Source organism: Mesoplodon densirostris, chromosome X (genome assembly GCF_025265405.1).
Source record: "Mesoplodon densirostris isolate mMesDen1 chromosome X, mMesDen1 primary haplotype, whole genome shotgun sequence".
NCBI lineage: Eukaryota > Metazoa > Chordata > Mammalia > Artiodactyla > Ziphiidae > Mesoplodon > Mesoplodon densirostris.
This window is the reverse complement of record NC_082681.1, coordinates 118,449,562-118,477,159: the sequence shown is the minus strand read 5'-3', so window position 1 is coordinate 118,477,159 and position 27,598 is coordinate 118,449,562.

Below are 27,598 nucleotides of genomic sequence, written 5' to 3'. Positions count from 1 at the left end.
TCTAGACTGAAATAATCTCGGTGCAGTTTTTAGTCTCTTAATTGGTACTATATATATACACACATACATATACATATACAGGATACAGAGGATAAAAGTCTCAAATAAGCTGGAGGGGTGGGTCATCAAAGTTTTAGGCACTTTATATTTGATTGACAACTCTCTACCTTAATGATTTTATTCAGTACCATTTTAAAATATTTAATCTTCGCTTATATATCCTGGAGGTGACTGAAGTTGTTGTAGCTTAAACTTTCCGATATATTTTTTGGTAAAAATTTTATCCACATACAACATAAATATAGAAAACTGCTCAACTCACAATTGTACAGCTCAGTGAATTTCTGCAGTTAACACAGTCATATAACCAGCACCCAAAATACTAGCACCCCAGGAAAGCTCCCCTCATGCTCCCTTCCAGTCACTGACTTTTCACACCAAATATTAGTTTTCTGAGATGTTTTTAGCTAACAGCTCTTTATAGAATGTGTGGGCACTTAAAGCCTATTTTTTTTTCTGTTTCTGAGCTTTAGCCAAAATTCTGAGAAACTAAAAACAATCCCATTTGACATCCTCTGACGTATCTTTAAGATTACAAGGCCAAACCTCTCAGAATAATTTTGAGATTCAATCAAAGGAGAAATAACTCTAATTTATACATTTAATGTTTGCTATCTTTCATTAAAATCATATCAAGGAATTGATTTCTTTGTTCTCATTACCTTTTGCCTTTAAAAACTGGCCAGGTTAGCAATGAAATTTTCTCATAGAAGTAAATCTTTTCAGAGACAGGTTCTAGTTGATTCTTCACTTCCAATGAGTTAAAGAGAAAAGACATCCAAATTTTCAAAGGACTGCAGATTTAGAGGATTAAATCTGAAAAAGCCCTTATTGACCATTCCATCCAGACAACCCAATTTACCGATGAGAAAGTGGAGGCCCAGGAAAGCAAAGTGTTTCATCACAATATTAAGTAAGGCAGACCTGTACTAGGATCTAATCCCTCCATATCCAGTGGATAGCTCTTTCCAAACTATAAGTAGAGCTGCTTCTATGGAGTGAGATGGCCTGAATGGAAGCTCTGATTCCACCACTGACTGGCTAGGTGAGCTTAGGCATACTGCTAGTGTCTCTTAAGCCTTAGTTTACTCACCTTCACAATGAGTTACTGTGTGTACTTGGCAAACAGTCAACAACACATAGTCACAATAACTATTGTTACTGCCGCTGTTGTTCCTGTTGCTGAGAGAGGGAAAGAAACCCAGATGTGACCCCACTGCATACACTCTCATAAATATGGGGCATCTGACATTTTACAAAACTCTTAGGGATGCCATAATGGGGGGTGGAATTCATTGTCTGGCAGGCTTCTGAAACATTCTGTAGTTACTCCCTAAAAGTAGTTTGATTGAAGGAAAGTAAAACGAGACCAACAAACATGTTGCTAAGTCACTAGTCCTGACCAACAGTTAGATACTTTGGTATGGCTGTCAAGATATCTCAGAATGGTACCTTTGGGGGGTACAGTAAAAATTGGTTATAAATGGATTGGTCAGAGTACGGACGATCACCAGAAAGAGAGAATACCTCTCATTGCTACTTCACATATGAAGAGCTGTGAGACTCTTTTCTCCCTTGATTTGGACACCAGCACAATGTAGCCAAAGTAGAAGTGACTTTATTAGTAGACACATTCCATCATCAAATCATTTTGCTCTGCGAGTCAGTTATTTTGCAAAAGTTCCATTATTCAATCGTATCTCCCAGGTTTCACATTTTTCTTTTGTATTTATCCCACTAAAATTCATCTTGATTAACTCTCATCATTCCAAACTACCAAGATTATTTTAGACACTGGTTTGACATCCAGTGTTAGCCATTCATCCCAGGTGTTTAACATCTGAGAAGTGATCATCGTTATCTTTTAGGAATACTCTGGGATGTCTAAATCTACCCCCATCACACAAATACTGAGATGGTCCACTGTCCAATGTGCTTTGAATATAGCCATTCAAAACACCTACAGATAAACTTAAGTGTACGATTATCCAGTTCTTATATTATCCTCTTTTTCAAGACAACGTGATAAAGAATTTTGGCTTTCCCCTACAGAAATAACAGGAAGGCTAACTCTCCACTCAATTTCCTCAAATATATGCATAGTTGCTAAAATATCAACCAATTGATAATGGCTAATCACTTTAAGTTACCTCAGGTCAGGTTCCTTTTCCTAAAACTCTTTTAGTTAGTCTCAATATTTGTCTTGCCAACTTAGAGAGACAGAAGTTTACTAAACTCTTTCAGGTTTTTTAATTGAAATCCAAATATACAACCCCTGGAATAAGGAAATCATTGAAAGTATTACTGATCAGGTTTGCATACTGGAAATAATTTTATACTCCATTCAGTCTAGCTGCCCAACAGAACACTAGATTATTCAATGGAGTAGACATCAGGAAAATGTCCTAAGATTCTATTACACAGTTCTCAAAGGAAATATGTACATGCCTCAACATCATTGTTTTTCAGTAAATAAATGAGAGTCCTAGTAATCTGAGAATCGCTCTGCTCACAGGGAAGCTTGCTTGTTCAACAATCTCCTTGGGAGTTTCAAGACACCCATCTGCAGCTGTTCTTTTTATTGGGCTTTATGAAACACATGCCTCATACAGAAAAACCAATCTGTGCATTTAGAGGCATAGTAATACTGGAACATACTTCTTTTAGGAAGGGGAAGAGAAAGTGACCAATAGAAATGGATTTGGTTTTATGGGGGTTAGTATAAGAATTATATAACAACCCATTTCCTATCATTATTAAAAGCCTCAATTCATATAAGAAATTTAACTTAATCATCATATACTGATGGATTTGGATAGACTTCACAAAGGTTATCTGAAACCCGAAGGAATTTTTGTGGTTACTGTTATTTTTTCTTTTTTAGTTATGTATGCCAGTTATTTATATTTTGTCTCTCAGCTACAAATGTATCCTTTTGTATTCTACAATGCAAGTGCTGAACTCTAAAAACTGTATTTTCCAGACTCCTTTGCCAGTTGGCTTCCTGTTAGATTCAACTAATAGAAGACACTAGAGAGACGCTGGAAAGCAGGGGTAAAGACTGTGGTTTTGTTTCATGTCCCAGAATCAGCAGTTCCTTTCAGTTTAATTTATTTTTGGCATTCCTAGAACACCTGCCTCATTATGCCTACTCAAAGGTACCAGAAGTAGCCAGGGTCAGAAGTCTGAGCTCCAGCTCTGTAGAGTCCCTCCTCTAAGATCCTAGGTTACCAGAAACAGCTGGATGGTAACCTAAGTCTGAGTTCCAATTCAGCCAGTCTCCTCCTCCCAGTTCCTACGTTCTGGTCACCCCAATTTCTACTCTTTAATATTCTCAGACTTAGAGGTGGTAGATGCCTCTTGCAGTTATTATCTTTGGGTTACCTGTCTTCTTTTTGCTCTTTTAGCCCTCCAACACCTGTATACTCAATTCCCTATACTAAATTCCTTCTGTTGAATACATAGTGTGGTTTCTATTTAACTAACTGGATCATAACTGATACATTATAAAATGACTGTTTTTCCCAGAATGCCCTCTAATAACATTTGTGAAGTACCTCTTCTTAATAACAAGTAGCTTCTGTGCACATTTGTCTCTTGAAAAAGAGGGGACATTCAACATTTGCAAGTGACCAAGTCATTGAAATGATTATTTGAACCCTAAAAATGTAAACAGACATACCTGTTCAATAACTATAAATATCTGCTTCAGGGAAATGAATTTTGTTAAAGAAAATTCTGTAATAAAGTTTGTTCTTGCTGATTATGCAAATACACTGCCAATAAACAAAATTTGCTGGCCACCCATCATGAGTAATAAGTCCCATACTGACAGCCTGGGTTTATATGAGCAATTGGAAGATGAGACTGATGGAGACTGATGTTGGTTAACATCCTATATGTGAGCTGAGTACTTTCAACATATGTTTCTTTGGTTTATCATCATAGAAGTGTATGAGGTAAATATTATCTCCATTTTGTAGAAGAGGAATACAGGCTCAAGAGGATAAATTACTGCTCAAGGTCATATAACTGGTATGAGACAGAGGCATAACTTTAATCCAAAGGTCTACCATCACTTGTGTCATACTTCCTTCCTGCTTACAAGCCATGATCTCTGGCTTCAATAACTTTATAGACAAATCACACTATCATAAAAATTACTTAATATTTACAAAATTAAATATATATAAATATTGTGGAGTAAAGACTTGATCATTTAGCTTCTGATCATCACATATTACATATTTTAAAATCTAGTTTTACTAGGTAAAATGAAAGAGTGAAAGAGTTAGAAAGGTATAAGGCAATAATTTAATGCATCCTTCTGCTATTAGACAAGTCTTCACCTAATGCCCATGATAAAGTTATGTAAACAAAAAAGCAATAATTAGTATGAGAGAAGGGAGATAAAACACCGAACAATTTAATTGGATTTTGTTGAAGTAAGAAATGACAGACTCAACAATAAACAGGGAAACGGTACAGTTATCTGGGTAGAACAGAAATAATAGCTGATCAGGGACAAAGACACAGGGATTTCAAATCCCATTTTGCCACTGACTCACTTGGTAACATCTGACAAGTTATAAACTGCCTGCTTTTTACTTCTCCCAAAAGAAAACAGTGGGAAGATGATATGAGAGTCATGCACCATATCACAGGATCACTGTGAGGAATAACTATTCAAAGAAATTTTCATAAAGTATTTAGACAATATCAAATACTACATAGTAATAGTTTAATAGACAAAATGATTCAAATTCCCAGATTACTGTAGTGACTAAGCTTTTTTTTTTACTTTTTTAAAATTTATTTATTTTTATTAGTTTCTGCTTTATAACAAAGTGAATCAGTCATACATATACATCTGTTCCCACATCCCTTCCCTCCTGCGTCTCCCTCCCTCCCACCCTCCCCATCCCACCCCTCCAGGTGGTCACAAAGCACCTAGCCGATCTAAGCTTTAATGTGATCCTTTGAAAACAGGACAAGAGGTTATATATGAAATTAAGTGAGGAATTTATTTCTATTTGCATGCCAGTCATTCCAATGGCAAAGTCTGGCTTATATAGGTGTAAACAAACAGGAATTGGGCAAACATTCAGTTGATCTAGTTCTTCAGAGGCCAATGAGCTAAGTTTCAGTGAATGAGATCCCCTGAATGTTAAGTTTTGTCCAACCCAGATACATTTCTACAAACAAAGCCAAAGGCTACACAGAGGCATCAAGAGTATAGGGTCTATGAAAGTTTCACAGGGGAGCTCCAACATACTATAGCCGGCACATAGCATGCTCACAGAGAAGACGTATCAAGCTAGGGGGAATACGTCAGTTGGCATGCAGGGAAGTCCTTGACAAAAACAGTAACCCCAAAGTAATGGATAATTATAATCTGAACCAGAATATAAACAAGTCTTAACTGAAATGTAAGCCTAAAGCAAAATGTAACATCCAACACTCAATACAACTCAACTGGATTCAGAATCTAGTATAATTTTAGACAGATGTTGAAATCAAACAGGTGTTATAATCTGGAAGAATGGGCTAATGGCATGAGTTTAGATATAACTGTAGTGTGTCTTGATAAGTAGGGCTGCATCTAGGAAAATTTGTCTGAGATAAGAGAGGAAGATGTGGAGCCAAGGACTCAATTCTGGGAAATAAGGCTAGTTTTGTAAAGGCAGAAAATCAGGCTCTGATCAGTAAGCCAGGGTAGAATCTTTTGTCCCCTTCCACGCTCTACAAACCTCAGAGACTCAAGTAGACAGGGAGATAAACCTCTAACCTCTCAATGGGAAATCAAAGGGATTAGATTCCAAAAGTGCCACCAGGGTATTGAGAATGCCTACGGTTAGTTGTTTTCCAGTCACCTCAAACTCCCACCCCCTGGATTTCTGAGGATCATTATAAGACTTCTATTTACCCTCTCACCAGGTATTTGGAGGAATTGCCTAATGTTTTCTCAGTCTGGGCTACACTTATACCAAGGTCAAGGAGAGGAAGGTGGCAGATTACTGGAAGATTAATTTGTTCAACTGAGCTGCAAAATGCAATGAAAAGGAGATTGACACACAGGATTCTTTTGTAAGTGAAGTACACACTTATAAAATTATTTAAATGTTCCATTGAGTACTGAATTTAAAAATATGAAAAAGAAGCACTACCTTAACTTAGCAGAACTTTTACAAAGAATTAACACAATTGATCTAGCAATTGGCCAAGAGGAAAGAAATATGTACATGTGGGAAACAAATACATAGAATTCATTAATACCAGAGAAGGATTACCAGCTGAAAACATTTTAGCAAGCTCATGAAAAGTTTGAATAAAAGTATGTTATAGAGGGCTCACTCTTAGCCACAGGAGAGGCCATGCCACAGAAGGATACAAGGCAAGTATCTCTTAACAAAGCAATGTTACGACAGTGAAGTCTTAACAAAACACTTCGCATTTACTGTGTGCCAAAAATTTTCTAAATTTTTTACAAGTACTTATTTAATAAATCCTCAAAATCACCCTATGAGATGGGTATCATTTTTATTCCCATTTTACAGGTGAACAAACTGAATCACAGAAAGGTTAACTAACTGGCCCAAGATGACACCATTTATAAATTGTGGTTCTAAAGTTCCAACTCAGGCAGCCTGATCCCAGAGTCCATGTTCTTAACTAATACATTATTCAGCCTATTCAAGAGCTGACTCCAGACTGACAATTCTAGTTGTAAGGCAAGTTTCTCCAGTACCTGACTCTATGCTGATTATTCTTGTTCTAGGGCAAGTTAAAACATGTCTATCCTTTTTCCTTCTCACTCATAGTATATTTTGAATTATTCTAGGATAAAAAGAAATTTCAGGTGAATTTAAAAATCCAAGGTATTAGCGACTACAGCTTTCTAGCTTTTTTGGGGGTTAAACTAATACCTCTGGAAAAAAGGATAATTGAAAACAATAATCCACTGAGCAATCTCCTCCTTGGGGTTTAAAATTCTGTATTTAATCTATATAGGTATGATATAGAGTCTTGTTTAGAAAAATAGATAATATGAAATTACTGCGTTTGGTTACTTTCAAAAATATTCTAGATACATAAAGGTAGGCAGTCCTAAATATAGTGTCATTTTTGAATCTCAGCATATTCCATCTTCCTTACCAGTCATGTTAGAAGAACATGTACTTGTGTTTAATAATGTATTTAAAAGCTTTAATAATTATATGAAAATAAACCAAATAGAAAGCAAAAAATATAAATATATATATCTATCAGGACAATCTTGGCAAAAGCCATGATTCTGTCAATAATTAAATTTAATTGCCAGATGCTTCTGCTGTGGCACGTGAGAATAATGCTAGTATTTGGGACCACAACTGGCATTCTAATAACAGGCAAACCCTATTCAAATATGGCTTTTATGGGTTTCATTAGTAGATGCTGTGAAGCAAACTTTGATCTGTCTTATATTTAAATCACGGAGGAGTGGAACTCAACTTCAATGTCTTAGAAGGTCAGATGGAAACAATATTTTACCCAAGTATCTGTACCCACATGAAACTGACTGAAAAGCAATCAGTGCAAATGCTCACAGATGTTCAGGATTCACTTGCCAACTTAACCAGTGACCACAATGTTAAGGTCACGTGGGATTCTGTGCCTCATGCACAGAGATTATCAGTGTCCTCGTTTTTCAGGTACAAAAACAGCCTGAGAATGAGGAACTGACTCGTCTGAGGTCACACAAGTGGTTAGAAGCTGAGCTGTATGTAGACCAAGCCCATCACCTGATCTCTGTTCTTTGACTCTTAAGCCTGCTTCCCCACTCACTTCAGTTTAATGTTGGCAAAAAGTGATGTCAAAAGAGAGAATGAAGATAAAAATATCAGAAGAATCTCTTCTTAGAACAAACTTTAGCACTGAAAGCTAGATGGCAACAGCACTTTTTTAGCTCATGATTTAAAGAATGACTCTATTTAATACCATCTTTGGCAATACTAACAATTTATAACTATGTATTTGCAGTTATCCATTGTAAATAATTCACTGGTGTAAGATTTACCCTCTAAACGTCAGGGACAACAGGGAAAAAAACTGCTGCCATGAAGTATTTATAATGTGTTTGTATAAGTCAGGATTCTGAGCAGGAAACACAAATCATTCTAGCTATTTTAAGAAAGAAAAGACTTAAATCAGGGACTTAGGTGTTACGAAATCATTGGAAGCCCTAAAGGAGCAGAAATCAGGGGCCATCACTCAAATTCTTGGGTTTAAAACATGCTACCATAGATGTGATCCAAGGATTAGGAGGCTGCCTCTGGACAACTGCCTCTGCATACCCACAAAGTTGGTTATTTCATTCTGAAACCCTGATTTTCACTGTCACAGTTTTTTCTAGACACTCTCTTGGCTTCACCACCTCTGCAGGCCATGAGAAAGAGCATCTGGAATTTGGCCTCTGCCTGAAGTCTGCATTCCAAGTCTCTTAATGAATGAATCTAATTGAAGGGAGAGTTAATTCATATGTAGAATCCTAGCTGCAAGGGAGTCTAGGAAATAGTCTTTAGTTTCTAGCCTTTGCAGAATTGGATGGTACATAGAAAAAGGGGGGAATTAATAGGGAGTTCCAATCATGTTCATCATGGTGTTAGTATTTTATAATTTAATAACAGGAAAAACACATCTTAAGGTTTTGAAAAACCAAAGTGTTATAGTAAGACCCTTTTTGTTCAACCTTTTCATGCAAGGAGAGAGGGTAGAGGGAGAGTGAAGAAGGAAAACATAGTCTGAATGTTATCTTGTGCATTTAATTCCTGTTGTCCAGCTGTGTAGCAAGGTGAAGAGCCAAAAACTAAAGGATGGTCTTTTTAAATTACTAATTTTAAAAATGTTAACATCCCTGGATGAAGCCACGTTTTAAAAACCTATCAGTTAATACCTTTAAAGTTACTAGCAGGATTGATGGCAGGGTTCAGGGGTGGGTTTCAGAGACAAATTTCACCCATTTTTTTTGCCCTAAAGGAAATTTAAAGCCAAGTGTAGCTCAGACCCAGGTCTGAATACCAGCTCCTCTATTTTTGTGATCTTAAGCAAGCTGCTTGGATTTCCAATGTCTTAAGGATTTTGTATGATAAGGATGAAAATAGCATACTTACCAGGTTTTCTGAAGATTAACTAATTTTGTGATGTTTCCAGTATAAATGCTAAATGACAGGATGAAGACAACAAATACAATAGTAATTCAAAGTTCAAAGAAATTACCAGGAGCTAGAATAAATTGGGGCCATCATAGAGCAAATGGGACTGAGGTTGGGGTTTTATAGGTAGTAGAACTGATGGAGAAACTTTGTAGACAGAGGGAGTAAGTTTCAGAACTGGAAGATGGGAAGGAGATTGTGAGGATCTGAGCTAGGGACACCTTCAGGAGAGAAAGGGAAAAAAAAAAGAAGGGACCATTGAAATCTCTTTGTGACATGCAATTCTAATCAGACCTCATGATGGTATTTACTAGAGGAGAAATATGGGGAGTTCTTTTCTGTAGGATGCTTTTATCAGGATATACCTGGTCTCTCTAAGTTGCTTACAGAAAACAAATCTGGAATTTTTTTTATTTATTAGGCATAGCAAACTGGAAAAAGTCAGTGTTAACTATGTAAATATCATTGTAATGGGAAACCTGAACGAACTTTTTGGCCAAGCCAATATAATGGAGATGCTTATGACTGAAAAAACTCACTGTGTAACTGATGTCTCATATGGATTACTTAGACAACTTATACATAAAATCTGATCCAGGGCAAATACTAAGATAGAGAAGAAGAACTTGGCAGTTGTATTGGCAGTCTCAGATTTCATGCTTCACCTGTGTCTACCAATTGCCCATGTCCTTAGAGTTATTATTCTGATACAAGGTAAGATCTCTAGTTCTACAGAGTGTGATTCAACAATCTGACCCCTTACTTTACCCCAGTAGCATAAATGATTCATTTAGCGGATAGTGGGTGGAACACATCCATTGAGGCAAGGACTTGTATTTGATGTAATGAAAGGCAGTTGTTGGAAAAGGGAGTTGTACTTAAATTTGAGAGTTTTAAATTAGAGGTTTTGGAATTTGGATTTCATGTCATAATAAGGGAATGATAGTGGTGGATTAAATAAGATGATATAAGTGTGTTAATCCAGTAAAACAGTACGTAGGAGAACAGGAAAGAAATGAGATTTTAGGTAAAGGATTTGTAGATGACTGTGGTAATTCAGGCAAAAGTGGTGAGAAGACTGTAAAGGCTTGAACAGATGCTTGAGATATAATTAAAGTGTTCTTGGAGATTTATTAGTCATGAAAAATAAGGAGTTAAAAGTAGTAGCTTTTAGGCTGACTGACAGGTGCTGTCTGGGACAGAAACAGGTAAGTTTAGAGTTAGTTTGACATAGAATTTTTTAAGGACCAATGAATCAAAGGAGCTAGGAGAATACACAGGCACACACCCACACTATCTCACATATACATACACACACACAATCCATGTTTGGAGATGAAGAGACATACAGACATGCAGTCAATCTCATAGTGTAAATCAGTTACCAAGGTAATTACCAAGTCCTCTGAGAGTGAATAGGACATAAAGAGAATTTATGCTTGATTGAAAGGATAACCAAAAAAAAATCACAGAAGTGGTTCCAATGATCCCTCTCCTGTTCTCCCTCCTCTGGTCACAAAGTGTGACAAATGTGTATAGTGACAGATTTTATATTCTTGACCCATTTTGAACCATGATTTTTCTGTGCCAAGACCCCAGTATATTGGTTCCTTGGCTTGTTTCAAGGGGGGAATATCTGGGGTTTAAGTTGAGATTCAAACCATCATTTGAAGCAAGATATACCTTTCAGTAACTCCAAAACTCTGACTGAGGGACTCCCTCCTTTTGATGACCATTCTTGTCTGTCAAGAGCACAAGCAGTTCATCTTCCCAAAGGTGTTTCATCAGAAGTGGGTCTCTCGCCACTTGGTATATGAGGACCAGTCAGAAGAGTAGGGCATTGTAGCAAGCTGAATAACAGTCCCCCAAAGATGGCCATGTCCTAATCCCTGGTACCTAGGAATATGTTACCTTATGTGGACAAAGGGACTTTACAGATGTGACTAAGTTAAGGATCTTGACATGGGGAGAGTATCCTAGATTTTCCAGGTGAATCGAATGTAACCACAAGGGTCCTTAAGAAAGGGAGGCAGTAGAATTCAAGTGATAGAGAAGATGTGATGATGGAAGCACAGACTGGAGTAATGCCATGTAGAGGAAGGAGTCATGAGCCAAGGAAAGCAGGCAGCCTCTAGAAGCTGCAAAAGGCAAGGAAAAAGATTCTCCCCTAGAGCCTCCAGAAGGAACCAGTCCTGCTGACACTTCTATTTAGCTTAGTGAGACTGATTTTAGACGTCTGACGTCCGAACTGTAAGATTATAAATTTCTGTTGTTTTGAGTCAATAAATGTGTGGTAATTTTTTTAGCAGTGATAGGAAACTAATAGAGGTTTCTAATCATTCTTGGAGCACCTATGTCACCATGGTTAGGAAGACAGTGTTTGGCTTACTTACAAAGAAAGAGATAAAACATTTTTATAGCCAGATTGTTCTGATGTGTATAAAGTTATCTCTGATCTAGGGTACATTTTACATGCCAAACAGTCACATTTTAAGCCCTGGATATAACGTAATCCTTGCTACTTCCCTCAAGGGGAGGAAAACATGGCATTATTCTATAAGAAAGTTCCCAATTCACAGACTAACCCAAATTTATCTTTTAGAATCACAGCTCCCTAGGTGATTATCACAAATGGAAACTATTTAGAAATATCCTCTGGGATAAAGCAGAGGTATTAAGATAAAAAGACCCAAGAAAGTATCATTAATATGGCAACTGAAATTTTACTGATGACTTTAGAGAGAACAGTTCAAGTTGAGGGTGAAAGATCACCTCGATCAAGGAGAAGTGGTTCTCCACTGGGGACAATCTGTCCCCCGGGAGATGCTTAGTAATGTATGGAAACACCTTTCGTTGTCCCAAGTCTGGGAATGCTACTGGCATCTAGTGGATAGAGGCCAGGGATGCTACTGAACATCCTACAATACACAGGACAGTCCCCTCCCCCACCAGAAAAGAATTATCCAGTCCAAAATATCAAGAGTAGGAAATGCTGAGGTAGGAAACCCAGGCATAGAGTAAACGAGAAAAGTCTGCGTGACCATGCTTATTTTTCAGAAAAGGAAACAGGAACTAAGAGAAAAGAAATGATCAAATTGATACCATCTGACTCCTAATTAGATAACTTTTGATAACATACCCTCTCTAAAATATGTCTCTATCAATAGAGGAGAATGCATATATTCTCATATATACCAAGTGTATGTAAATGTTGAGGCCCTTTCAAGTATAGAATGAATCTCAGTGTAACCCTTCAAAAAGTTCTACTGGAAATTTGTAACTTAAGGAAAGAGTAAGCCTTTCTAAGTACTTCAAATCATCTGTATCATTAGTTTATACAAACAAATAGCTTTTGTTTAAATATAAGCCTACCTTCAGAAAGAAATACTAAGCCTAACTTCAGAAAGAAATCACTTAATCACTTGCAGATTTTATTCTGGAGGAAAAAATTAAGTTCTTTGGAAATTCCCAAAGAGAGTTGAGGGCTGAAGGCTGTCAGTGGCAGCATTCTCCGCAGATAGGGGAAATAAATCATTCAGTCCTAAAGGAGAATCTAAACAAAAAGCACAGCCTCCACAAGTGGTTTGGACAGAGAATGCTATGGGGCTTAGTTGAAGGGAATGAACTAATTGTGTGATGTGTGTAGAAAGTACAGGTTGGGTATAATGTTATTGAATTGGAATTTAAGCTGAAGCTTGGACTATGATGAGGATTATTCCAAGTAAAAAAAGCTAGGGAATCACCTTCCAGGCAGAGGGAACAACATATATAAAGTAACGGAGTCGAAACAGCAAAGCATAATCGGAGGAAGGTCAAAGTTTAATCAAACTGGAGCTTAGAATAAATGTTAGAGGAGGAGAAGCAGGGGCTAAAGAAGGGACTTGGGAAATAATTTTAAAATAAATTTTAAAAGATAAATTTTTTAAATAAATAAATTTTAAAGTAAACAAGAGATATGGAATTTCTCCTATTGAGAAATCTATCTGTAACAAGGGCTTTAAGAGGAGGAAGTAGGGCTTCCCTGGTGGCACAGTGGTTGAGAGTCCGCCTGCCGATGCAGGGGACACGAGTTTGTGCCCCGGTCCGGGAAGATCCCACATGCCACGGAGCGGCTGGGCCCGTGAGCCATGGCCGCTGAGCCTGCGCGTCCGGAGCCTGTGCTCTGCAGCGGGCGAGGCCACAGCAATGAGAGGCCCGCGTACCGGAAAAAAAAAAAAAAAAAGAGGAGGAAGTAATAGGATTTTACTTAAAGAAGATAATTCTGCAAGTACTGATGATGGGTGATTGAAATAGAGGGAACCCCAGAGCAGGACAATGTACTTACAGTAACTTGGACACTAAATTGTGATAATAAGTTGAAATTGTTTTCTCTTCAGGGAAGGAAAAGTGTCTGAGATGAGGTAGATGATAAAGCACAGATTCCATGAAATTATCAAGAAATCAATTTACTCCCTTCTACCTACATACACCTCATATGTCACTACCTACGGAGCAGGCACACTTACTAGTTTTAGTACCAACATGAAATAATAACTTTAGCATTGAAGAATTCAAGTAGAAGCTTTGAACATACAAATGCCTTCTAGTTCAGACCAGAAAGGTAGTTTTGAATGGCAACCAGGTGAACCTGGAGGGCAACCAGTGATGATCAGTCAACCCTATTAAATGGCAACCAATGGCATGGATTGAATGTCTTTCATTCAATGACAGGTAAAAAAGCTAACAAAACCCCACAGCATAGGACATGAGAATATTCTATAGTAGAGGTTAACACTTGTGAAGCAGAAAAATATTTGCTATTAAGTACATTATATAATGAATTATTTTGTGACTTTAATAAAATTTAAAAAATAGTCTTTAAAACAAGAGATAAAATATGAGCTGGCACAACAGTCTGACAAGAAGAGTTTGAAGACAGAGAGAAATTTATTGATTGATTCAACAAATATTTATTGAGCAGTCTTAGGTTGGCAGACCTAAGAGGCAGGCCCTGAACCAAGGATTCCCATGCAAGTCAGTTTTTAAGGAACAGCTTCCAGAAAGACCAGTGAGCAAGTGGCGGAAGCCAGACATGGAAAGGGGAGAACTCTGAGCTTCAGAGAGAAGTGTAAGTTGCACTTCCCTTATTCTCACACAGTCTTTGGCTAAAGTCCACCCAGAGTGGCTATGTAAACTCCCAGGCTGTTCCAGCCCTCTGTGTGCATCAAAGCAGCTCCAGTAGCCAAAGGGTTCAGACACTGTGCAGGTGTTAGAAACAAAGCATAGAGTAGCTGGGGGAATAGACACACAGAAATAGTAGAAGGGATTCTAGGGGATCTGAGCACCCACTGTGAAGTCACCACTGGGATGGGTACTAAGAACACAGGGATGAACAAGACAGAAAGTGTCCCTGCACTAATAGAACTTATATTCTAGGTTGGAAGATGCAGACTATAATCAAAGAAACAAAAAATATAAACAGGATAATGATGGTTTACATTAAGTACGATCAAGTGAATTAACATATAAAAGAAAGAGAATGGGGAGAGGGCATCTTATATTATGGAGTCAGGAAAGGCCTCTCAGACAAAGGAATATTTGTTCAGATACATTAAGCTTGAGTCTTAATGAAAAAAGGAGATAGATACCAAGGAAATATTGCAAAAAAAAGAAAGAAAATCTCTATTAAAAGCATAAAAGAAAAAATCAACTATGTAAAACATAGACCCCCAAGTCCAACATAGCAAGCTTTCTTGGACAGTGATTTAAAGCCTGAGTTTTAGTGGTTACATGTGTGGGAATATGAAATAAAGCCTGGGATCCAAGAAGGATGGGGATTCAGATCAAAGATCCCTCATATAGCTACCATTCCTTAAGGGGCATATCTTCAGTGGGAAAATTAGGAAAAAAATGGTAGAGACAGGTAGATGCCTGTCCGTATTAGTCACAACTTTGCATAGAATAGGGGGGGGCAAACAAAACCCCCAAATGTTTAACCACCTGTCTGTATTCAAGTGGGCTTGGGGTCTAAATTCACACTATCTGTATGGCCCAAAAAATTTAAGATGAAAAATTAGACTATATAATCCTGAGATGATAGTGTCTCTGGGTTCCTGGAAGAAGAAAATACAAATTCTCATTGGAACAATGCACCACAGAGATAGGCACCAAATTTTCAAGAAACATGAGCTCACAATCAAAAGGAAATATATGAGTAAGACAAGTAAACCATGCGAAAGAACTAAGAAACAGCAAAGTGCAACATCAGACCCACTAAGTTTGGAGATTCTGGTTTTATCAGACATAGGATATAATGTTCATTTGCTTATTGTATTTATAGGCCTGAAAGATTAACCAAAAAAAAGATTATAAAAATCACCAGTATTTCTGATGCCAGTTTGATAAAAACAGGCTTATCTAGTTACTTCCCAAATATATTTTGAATGATTGGGCAAAAACATTATTGATATACTTGAAAAACCAGCTACTGTTTGTTGATTTTAGGAACCATTCCCATCTCTCTCTAACTCTCCCCTGTATGATGGGAGCATAAAGCCTGAAAACTACATTTCCCAGACCCCATTGCTAACAGAGTTTCATCTACATCCTGTCAATGAAAGGCATCTGCAGGAGCTTTGGATGGCACAAGACAAGGAGAGCATTATTTTTCTCTGGCAACTGCATCTAGGAACATGGACATCAGAAGACAGTAGATTTCCTGAAATCTACCCTCCTGACTTAGTTCCCCCAGGATTCAGTAGTTGTGTGAGCCTCTAATTCCCAATATTAAACCTCTTCCTGCTGGAAATACCTAGAGTAGCCACTATTTTCCTGAGCAAGGCTTAGCCAGTGACCTATGAGGCATAGTCAAGGACAGGAAGTAAGGATGAATAACAGCATCCACAAGAGCTTTTAAATGGAGTCCTGACAACAGTGATTTATAGCCAGAGCTGAATTTTGACAATTGGATTAAATATTGAGATTTCAGAAACATGTGAATGGAACAGCTGAGCAAACTCTTGCTGAATATCTTCCTTGATGCCAAGACAAAACAGGGATGAATAAACGAATTCTGCAATATAATTAGTGGAATTTTTCAACTTATAAAAATGGATCATCATAAATACTGTAAAACCTAGACAAGACGTCAGACCCCCATCAAAGTAATGTGATCACAAACAAGATGATCAATTAGGCAGATGTCAAGCTTAAGAGCCTAACTCACTGCCAAAATAGGCTTATTCCTATAATGAAGGACTCTGGTGGCCATGTTAACTGATGACTCCCCTGAGATTATTTCATTTCAAGAATTTAATAATTTGCAGCCTTCCAGACTTCAGGAAATGTGGACTATTTTTAGATGCTGCAAATGTTGCTGAACATGGAACCTGAAATCTTAGGAAATATACTCAAGTTTTCCTTAATACGTTCACTCACAGAAACAAGTCAACTCCATAATATTCAGTCATCTGGATTGTGTATTTTTTTAACAAAGACACAGTAAAACACTTTAAGCTTTTAGAGTCTTCAGTTACAAAGGACATAGAAATCATTTGGCAATAGAGTAATCTGAAAATCTAGGTAGGCTCTAAACCATCTTAACTTAGAGTTTCCATCCCACATAATACCAAATGTATTAGAATGCACTCATATCCCACAGTCGTTATGTTTTGCTGTATAATATTTAAAGAATATTTGCAATTTAGGTTTTGAAATTATTTGTCTTTGCATAACTTACTTAATTTATAATTGGACATGACCTCTCAACACTCATGCTGCATGCTCAACAACTCTAACAAAATGAGAGTTTTTCTTTTCATATTTTAGAGTTAATAATTCTTTTTTTCGTATCTCGGACAATTTCATAAGCCCTTGAGAAGCTATGGTTGGTATGAAATGTGAGACTAACAATAAGCAATTTGCAACTTGGGCTGAGAGTATGAACACATATGGTCATCTAACTGTTGATAAGTTTTCTTCTTCCCAGTACAAGATACTAGAAAGGGATGAGGAGAAAGACTTGATTTATCTGTCCATTCCTCTTTGAATTTAGAAGCCCACCTAGGCTCTGGTATTGTCAAGCCATCGATCTCTCCACTCCCACATCCCATGAGTCAGAGGTGCTCTTCCTCCTACCTGACTACTTACCTGACACCCAGGAATCTTGTGGCTACTTCCTGTCAGGCTTTAGAGAGTCACTGAGCCCAGTCTGGCTATTAAGGAGTTAGAGTGAGCATCAACAAGGGTCCGGAGTCCAGAACATTGTCACTACTCAGATGAAAGTGCCTAGTTAAGGTGACAGTCCTCCTGGCTAACACCACTGGCCTTTTCTGCTATTTAACTACCCATAGAGAGAAGGTGTTTTGATAACTGTCTTCCAGGGTAGGGCAAATTGGTTTCTCCACTAGTAATCTCGGCTTTTACAGGAAGAATGCCTAGATGAAGATCAGTTTCAACAGGAAATATTATTCTTCTCCAACAATTTACTCATCTTTCTAACACAATAGCAGCTAATAGGATGTCTGTCCTTCATGAGAGAGAACTAACTTTTATCAAAAAGCTACTTTGTGCCAGACACTGTGCTAGGTGCTTCATATACATTCTAATCTAATTATCATAAAATTACATCAGGTAGGTACTTTCATTGTCCCTATTCTTTAAAAAAAAGACAACATGGGACTTCCCTGGTGGTCCAGTGGTTAAGACTCAGCACTTTCGATGCAGAGGGTGTGGGTTCCATTCCTGGTCAGGGAACTAAGATCCCATATGCCGCGCAGTGTAGCCAAAAAAAAAAGTTATCAGCTTACAAGAAGCTATTTTCCAGTCCTTGGTTACGAATCCAAACCCTCTGATATCACAGCCTGTCTGTGTCCCACCACCTCACCCAGTGCTTCTGTTTACAAAGCACTTTCTATGCACTCTTTTACAACAAAGCCGAGCCCATCATTTAAAGGGGTTGGGAGTAGTAATTAAAGTAGTAGTGTTTAATTAACCCTTTTACATGTTCTGACCTAAAAGGTACTGTATAGACTCGCCAGAACTGTCCATTAAAAACCTTTAGGCTGATAAAGTACATTACAGAGTGATTTCCTTCCTGAACGTTGTTTAGTCAGATACAGAGGAAACTTAAATAGAGTCTGAGTGAAGAAAAATGTTTTGCTCTTCAGCAAGTCAAGGTGTTATAATAACCTCATAAACCACTATAAAGATAGCACTGCCATACTGCAGATGCTGTACGAGAAACAAAGAAACTGACTTGATGAAGTCTATTTTAAAATTATTATCAGTGGATGGAACCAGTATGTGCTACTGGAAGGCAATTATCAAGAGGCCTGCTCCCTTCGAAAAGTGGTGAAAGAGCAGGAAAGGCGAGTTTCGAAAACCTGGAGGGCCATCAGCTTAACTCTTATATACTTATTATCAATAGTATTATTTTAGTATATTTATTTATATTTCTATTATTATACATAAGATATATTTTAATATCTTACAAATATATTTTTAAGTATTTACATAAAATGAAAAAATCAGGCTAGCGTCAGACATATGTCACACTAAAGAGTAAGACAAAGAAGTAATTTCTACTAAGTTTTATGAAGAAACATTATGATTTCAAATTTTATAGTCAACTAAATACTGATTTATGGGTAAGGGCATCAGAAAGATATTTGCAGGTATTCAAGGGAAGATGACATGGAGTATTACATGCCATTTCTGAAGAAAATATTTTATTTTTCCAACTTATGAAAAATTAAATAAAAAATAGAAGTTTAAAATTGAGGAGAACATGGAATAAAGCATTTGAAAATGAAAAAGCTAGTTAATACAGAAATATATAAATAATTGTTTACAATAGTTATAAGTTGGAACATAAAAGTCAAATATAACTGTTGAAAGAAAATACCTTTAAAGTAAAAATATACCAATAACCTCATACTGAAAATGCTTTTAACAAAGACCAAGAAGATGTAAACAAGTAGGAAAAGTGGAGCATATTAAAAGTCTAGTCTCAAAGACAGAAGAGGAAAACGCAAAAAAAAAAAAAATTCAGCTCACCATGACTAATAAACAGAGGAAATAAGAAATGATTTTTAAATAACTGAAGTTAACTACTAGAAAAATTAGAATGAAAAATAATTTTCCATGTAATTTTTTACACAAACAATATTCAAAGCCAAACATATAAGATAAGTAAAAGACATTTTAAAATAAAAAAGTTCACAATTTATAATGTTATTTTAAATGTTATGAACCTTTAGTGGAAATTCTAACTTAAAGCTCTATATGTGTCTTGATAGGGCATATAAATTGTCCACCTTCACTTTAAGGTATTAGAAAAAGAAGGCAATGTCAGTCTTAGGAACCTCCATGTGCTAGACTTGAGACTGACTTGACTTAGGGTCAGCAACATGCATACTGGAAGCCCCAAACATTTCAGTCTATTTCATTAGACAAGCCTTCCAACATTTGGATTCTAACTCTCTTTTCCAGTAACTACCTTTCATTACATCAAACACTAGCCCTTGCCCTCAAAGAATGTGGTCAACCCACTATCCCCTAAATAAATCATATAAGCTACTTAGGTATCTTAAATGGTTCCCTATTTGTCCTTCATTCATATTCATATTCATATTCTCTCTCCCTCCCCCTCTCCCTTCCCTTCCCCCTCTAGGTGTGTGTGTTGTTGGGGGGGAGGTGTGAGTCAGGGAGGACAGGTTAGGTAAAGAAGCTTCAGTTGTTCTTCAATTAACTCTCCAATTTTCATACCCACTTTTCACTTTTGCCCTCTACTCTGTCTGCTGATGCAAAGTCCAGGGTTTGTCTGCTAATCCTCTGAAGCCCCTTACAGCATGTTATCATCTGTGCTTATTTCATCTTTTGACTTACTCCCATATGCTTTCTGATTCCCAGATGTTCACAGATATCCAGCCAGCCAGCCATCCTTTCTCTAGGTCCCATTTGGTTATTTTTGTTTTTATTTCCCTTTCTCTAGGAGGTGGGTCAAAAAGGATTTTGCTGTGATTTATGTTATACAGTGTTCTGCCTATGTTTTCCTCTAAGAGTTTTATAGTGTCTGGCCTTACATCTAGGTCTTTAATCCATTTTGAGTTTATTTTTGCATATGGTGTTAGGGAGTGTTCTAATTTCATTCTTTTACATGGAGCTGTCTAGTTTTCCCAGCACCACTTATTGAAGAGGCTGTCTTCTCTCCATTGTATATTCTTGCCTCCTTTATCAAAGATAAGGTAACCTTATGTGTGTGGGTTTATCTCTGGGCTTTGTATAATGTTCCATTGATCTATATTTCTGTTTTTGTGCCAGTGCCATACTGTCTTCATTACTGTAGCTTTATAGTATAGTCTAAAGTCAGGGTGCATGATTCCTCCAGCTCCATTTTTCTTTCTCAAGATTGCTTTGGCTATTCGGGGTCTTTTGTGTTTCCAGATAAATTTGAAATTTCTCGCTCATTTCTGTGAAAAATGCCATTGGTAGTTTGATGGGGATTGCCTCGAATCTGTAGATTGCTTTGGGTAGTATAGTCGTTTGCACAATGTTGATTCTTCCAATGTAACAGACCTGATGCAAGGCACTTTATTGTATGATTTATTCCTCACAACAGTGTTAAGAGGCATTATTTTAAAGATCAGAAAACTGAGGCAGAGAGAGATTAATCAATTTGCTTAAGATCACAGAATATTTTTATTGCAGTATAGTTGATTTACAATATTATATTAGTATCAGGTGTACAACACAGAATATTGAGTATTAATGTCTGCCTAACTCTTCACTTGATAGCATACAAACTTCTACAAGAGTCTGAACATGTGATAATTAACTGCATCAGAGCTTACAGTCTATGAGTAATAAATTATTATATTTGAAAAGTACTCTTGTGTCATGTTCATTGTACTTACCACACAGGCCGTATAGCATCATATTTAAGAGCTGGCTGTGGGGCTATAGTCAGACTAACCAGGTTCTAATCCTAGCTTTAACATTTTACTAGCTAGTGATCTTGGAAAATTGCTTAACCTCTCTAGGCCTTGGGTTCCCTTTGTAAAATGAGCATGATAATATCAACCTCAGAGGGTTATTTATTCTGAAAACCAAATGAGATCAAACATGGGTGACATGCTTAGGAAAATGCCTACTGCATTCAAAGCTCAATAAAAGAAAGCTGTCATCCACCATCAACCTTATTTATTTTATGAGTTTCTGTTTTGCATTGTAGAATTTTTTAATCTTATTTAGAAATTCTAGTGATTTACCCTATTTTTCAAAGTATTTCCCTGAACAATACTACCTCCCTCTTAGGCTGACTTAGGCATACCTTCTGCTATGCTCCCACTACACTTAAAATATACCTCTATTCAGAAGCAGGTAATTTTTGGAACAGGAACAGATCCTTGGGTTTCTCCCCTTATCTATGACAGGGGAAGAAGAAAAAACATTTTTAAGCACCCAAATGCATAATGAGGCATCCACGTGCCATTTCAATAGCTTTGATCTGTGTCCTTGGAACTCAGGCTGCTTGCCCTAGGGAATACGGCACCAGCAATACTGCAGTCTGCATATCAATATGCAGCCAATCATGGGAGAGTGGTGTGCTGGTAAACATGTGAAAATAAACTCTCCAGAAGAAAAGAAAGCCCCGATTTGTAGTTTACCAATTTCTATGGTGTAAATATTCTTACCATGGCCAAGTTCATATTATCAACGTATGTCAACGTGATGTCTATAATGTACACAGAGTTGGGAAGAGACGTACAGTCACTCCATTATGTAGTATTTCTACCACACAGGTAAAAGAGACTTAAATAACCTCAAGAGCACAGATAATAGTAAAATGTAGTAAAATAATTAGTAATTAATGAGTTTTAAATAGTCACTATATTTTATAATATAATTATTGGACGTTTATATAATTCAATTCTTATTGGCTGTGTTTACAACCTCCTCACAAAATTCCTGATAATGTAACATCGGCTCTCACAACATATACAAACTGACCCCGGCATAATATTGCCTTTAGAGGTAACAATGAAGCGTCCTGAGCAGAGGGAGATTGAAGCTTATACAATGTAGGGGCTCTCTTTAAGAAAGAACAATGCTTAAATGGATGCAAAATGAGTATTTAGAAGAGAATATTTATTTTGAATGCCCAGAGCCACTCCAACACCCCTAGTATAAGGGAGTATGTAGGAAAGGAACGCAGAATGGAAAGAGACAACATTAACCAACTGCAGTTAAAATAGCTGACTTTTCCAAAGTTTTTCAAAAACATATGATCATGTGAACATTGCTAGAACCTCTCCTAGAAGGGAAGGTCACACAAGAGATGAGCCCTAAAGCTTAAGCTTCATCAGCACAATGTTAAGTCTGTCTCTGATTCAGAGTGACCAGGACAAAGCTACTTGAATTATTTAGGTATCAGTGAGGCTACTACATGCCCTGATAAATTATGAACCCCTGGGGAACCTTGCACCCTTAGAAAAAGCAGCTTGCAAAAACTGATACACCTACAGGGACTAACAGGTCACATGAATGAGCGAGGCATGTCTGTTGGGTCCTATAATTAACAGAGGGGCCTTTGCCCTTCTTCTTTTTTTTTTTTTTTTTTTTTTTGCAGTAGGCGGGCCTCTCACTGTTGTGGCCTTTCCCGTTGTGGAGCACAGGCTCCGGACGCGCAGGCTCAGTGGCCATGGCTCACGGGCCCAGCCGCTCCGTGGCATGTGAGATCTTCCCGAACCGGGGCACGAACCCGTGTCCCCTGCATCGGCAGGCGGACTCTCTTACCACTGCGCCACCAGAGAAGCCCCGCCTTTGCCCTTCTTAAAGAAGGTACCAGCTGCTCAACTCAGGGTGAGTTTTGCCAGGGTTTACTGTGGGCCCAGTATTATCAGGTATTCTAGTTTTTCAGAGGAAACTAGAAATCTGGAATTTTATGAAAAATCTTATTTTTATATGCTGGCAAGTAATTCAATTGAAAAAAACCTGAAGGTCAAACAAAACTGGGGCTACCGTTTTGTAAACTCTGCCGTAGATAATATAGGGCATATTACCTGAGTGCATTGTTTATATATTTCACCCTGAATATCCTCACCCCCAGCATCTGGGGAAATAAAGAGTATATTAGTAATTATTAGGGAGTACCATAATTGCTTGTCAGTGGGTTTGTCTCTCAATTAGATCTTGTATTGTTGTAGGTCACAGTTCATATATTCTCCTCTTTGTTGTCCTAATGTACAGAATACCTGGCAGATAGCATCGGCCATGTTGAGCTGCACATGGCATCTAGGATCACATACAGTGGCAGTGTAATGTAGAGGTAATGAGTATAGGCTCTGGGACCAAATTGCCTGGGTTATAATTCCAGCTACTATGTTTATTAGCTGAGTGTTTTTAGACAAGTTACCTTACCTCTCAATGGCTCAGTTTCCTCATATAAAATGGAAATAATCATAATAGTCATCTCCTAGGATTGATGTGTGGATTAAATGAGGTAACACAAATAAAGCACTTAGCATACAGCCACGCATATATGAAGCTTTCAGTAAATATCAGTAAATATTAGGCTGTTTACATATTTGTTGCTAAAATGCAAATATTACTTTTACAATGTGGATCAAACATGAAGAGGCTATTCAAGTGTTTCTAAAGCACAAATATTACTCATAATGCTATTATTACTAATATAGTAGGTTCTCAATAAATATTGTCGATCCATACTTTTCAGTCTCTACCTGGTATTAGTTATTTATACTTATCTACTTTTTCAAACAGAATTACATACTTCCCCTAACGTGTTTTATATGGAATTAGTAGAGGTAGCTTTATTTGGATTGAACTGTGGCACCTATAAACTTGACCTGAATAAAAGATTCAATGGAACTATAAAAACATTCTCATTGGGCACCTCTATGGCTCCTTTCAAAACTCCTGCTTGGGCTTCCTTGGTGGTGCAGTGGTTGAGAGTCCGCCTGCCGATGCAGGGGACACGGGTTCGTGCCCCGGTCCAGGAAGATCCCACATGCCCCGGAGTGGCTAGGCCCGTGAGCTATGGCCGCTGAGCCTGCACATCCGGAGCCTGTGCTCCGCAATGGGAGAGGCCACAACAGTGAGAGGCCCGCGTACCGCAAAAAAAAAAAAAAAAAAAAAAACTCCTGCTTGTCTGATTAATCTGGGACATGATCAAAATCTTCTTCCAAAGACACTAAGCCAAAATGTGGCGCTATTCCCTGTCCCATGAGGGAAGGCTAGGGATTGGAGAAGAAAAAAAATTAGCTTATTTTTTACACTACATCTTTCTATCCCACTAGGCTGAGTTTTATGACAGATGCTAATTCATATTCCCTTCCTTAATTCCTCACAAGCATGATGTTCACCATGTGGTAGTTCTTACTAAGTTTTTCATATAAAATAAAGAGAAATATCAAATGGTTTCCATTTCCTACTAAAGAGAAAAGAGTCTTTGAAAGAGGAGAAAAGGAACTAATATTTATTAAGCCCATACTGTGTGTGAGACCATTTGCTAGATATGTTATAAAAAGTCATTCTAATCCTTACAAGAACCCTGATTTATTGTCTTCATTTTCCAGAAGAGAGACTGAAGCATAGAGAGGTCAAATGAATTACTCAAGCCCTCGCTGTTAACAATTAAGGAGCTCCTGTGCTAGTATGCATCCAAATCTATGCACTTTCCAATGAACTTGGCTGTTCTTTCATACTAACTCAGCACTGAACAATTTTACTGATCAGCAACTGTACTTTTTTAAAAAAACACATTATTGAGGATATCAGCAAGTTAATTACAAAAATAATTAGAGGCAGTAACTTTTTTCAATTTTCATCAATGCTACCTCAAACAGTTATGGTCTATCTCTGCTGAAAAAACACTAAAATGTGTTGAATTGGTTAGGAGTATCTGCTAGCTATAATAAAATAAAAGTCATCATTTCATGTTTAAGTCAGATACAAATGATCTTAGATTATGTCAGAAGTCTGTGTTGGATTTCAATGGCTGGAACACAAAACATGAAAGGACTGTTGAAGTGTTTTTTAAAAAAATACAAATATGATCATGTTATCCTTCCCACCCTCTAGTGGCTTTCACACTCCTTAAAAGATACACTACCAAACGTAAAATGGATGGCTCGTGGGAGGCAGCCACATAGCACAGGGAGATCAGCTCGGTGCTTTGTGACCGCCTGGAGGGGTGGGATAGGGAGGGTGGGAGGGAGGGAGACGCCAAGAGGGAAGAGATATGGGAACATATGTATATGTATAACTGATTCACTTTGTTATAAAGCAGAAACTAACACACCATTATAAAGTAATTATGCTCCAATAAAGATGTAAAAAAAAAAAAAAAAGAAGTTCTAACGTTCTTTAATGGCCTGACTTTTGGCCCATCTCTGCATCTCATGGCTCACCTAAAATTCTCACTCAAAATCTTCAAAATCATTCCAAATCTCACTCCAGACCTAATTGGAATTCCTTCAGTATCTACACTCTCTCCTACTTCAAGGATCTTTTCATAGGTTGTGCTTCTGCTCTCCCACTCCAACTGGCTGAGACCCATCGTAATCGTCAAGTCATCTTAGAGCAAATATCACTAGCAAGCAAGGCTTCCAGAAGCCCAGGAGACAGGGGTGGGCACTCAGACATGTGCCCCGATAACTGGGTCCCCACTCCCAGCATAGCCTTCATCTCCTTTTGTAGCTATTGCTTAATTATCCATCTTCCTTTATCCCTTGCTAATGATCTGTAGGCTTCCTTTACCCCTTGCTTATCATCTGTAGGCTTCCTTTATCCCTTGCTAATCATCCGTGGGCTATGTTTACATTGCTTACCAGTAACTCTTCAGCATCTCCTAAAATACCTGGCCCACAGTATGTGCATACTGGTTGAAATAGTTTTGTGGATAGCTGGATGAATTAAGTAATATGCTGGCTTTACAATTAAGAAAAATACCAGGGGCTTCCTTGGTGGCGCAGTGGTTGAGAGTCCGCCTGCTGATGCAGGGGACACAGGTTCGTGCCCCGGTCCGGGAAGATCCCACATGCCGCGGAGCGGCTGGGCCCGTGAGCCATGGCCGCTGAGCCTGCGCGTCCAGAGCCTGTGCTTCGCAACGGGAGAGGCCACAGCAGTGAGAGGCCCGCGAACCACACAAAAAAAGAAAAATACCAGATATATGTATAATATTAATATCTGATTATGGATGTTAATAGTAGATTTATTCTACCCGGTAAAATACAAGCAGATTAAAGTCTTAATTAAAGATCCTCAGGGACAGAAAAGGCCTTAGAAATCACCAAGTTTACCTCTGTTATTTTCCAGAAAAGGAAACCAGGGCTGAAGAAGTCAAATAACTGAGCCTGATTACATGGCCCCTTAGACCATCAACAAGTGTGTATTCACAGGACACTTAAGAGCTGCCTACTAATCACTCCACTGGGCATGAATAGATGAGGAGAGAGTAGACAAGACAAGAACAAAGTCCCTGCCCTTAGGGAGAATACAGTCTGGCTGGGGACAGATGACTTTCATTTATCAAACAAGTAGAGGACAATGAGAAACTATGTTATTAAGTGCTAACTTAGGGCATACGATAAATGCTATAGCCGTTCAAAGTGAAGGGAGAGATAAATTACCAAATGAGCTCACACTGATCGCTTATTCTTCCTTGGGCTTATGACTAACTGTCTACTATGTCATGGCCAACTCCTTCGGGACAGGGACATTTTTGTTGCCTTAATACTTCCTCTGCCGTGGATAATTAATTATCAGTTGAAGAAAACAAACTTATACTGTCACTTGGATTTGCTAAAGGAACCCTTCAGAAATCACAATATTCTCTCCCATTCAACGATGTCAAGAATTTATCAAAATAAATGAATAAACTATAGGATTAATATTGTATTCAAGTTTTCTGAACCTTTTTTCAAAGCACCAGCAGAAATGATTTTATTCTGATTCCCTACGCAAAGACACACACTCTCTCTCTCTCTCTCTCTCACACTCCTCTTGCAAGCCTATGCATCTTTTAAAAGATCACAATGACTAGCTGCTTTTGTCTACTTAACGAATACATTGCTCTTTCGAGCTGTCACCTCAAGTTCTCCTGCAGATTTTTTCTACCTGATCCTTCAATAGGAATATCTCACTCTCCTCAGTAAGCTCCAGATAGTATCCCTGCTCATCTTCCTAATTCCCCAGGAGGCCTGTAGGTGTTCCTATCACTTCCAGAAGCTATGGCAGGTGAGGAAGGACCCGGGAGGTAACAGATGGTTTCTTCTCTGTGCATATGTGATTCCTCCCTACTTCACAATGTCTCAAAGCCAAACAAGAAAATGGCTCATACTGTC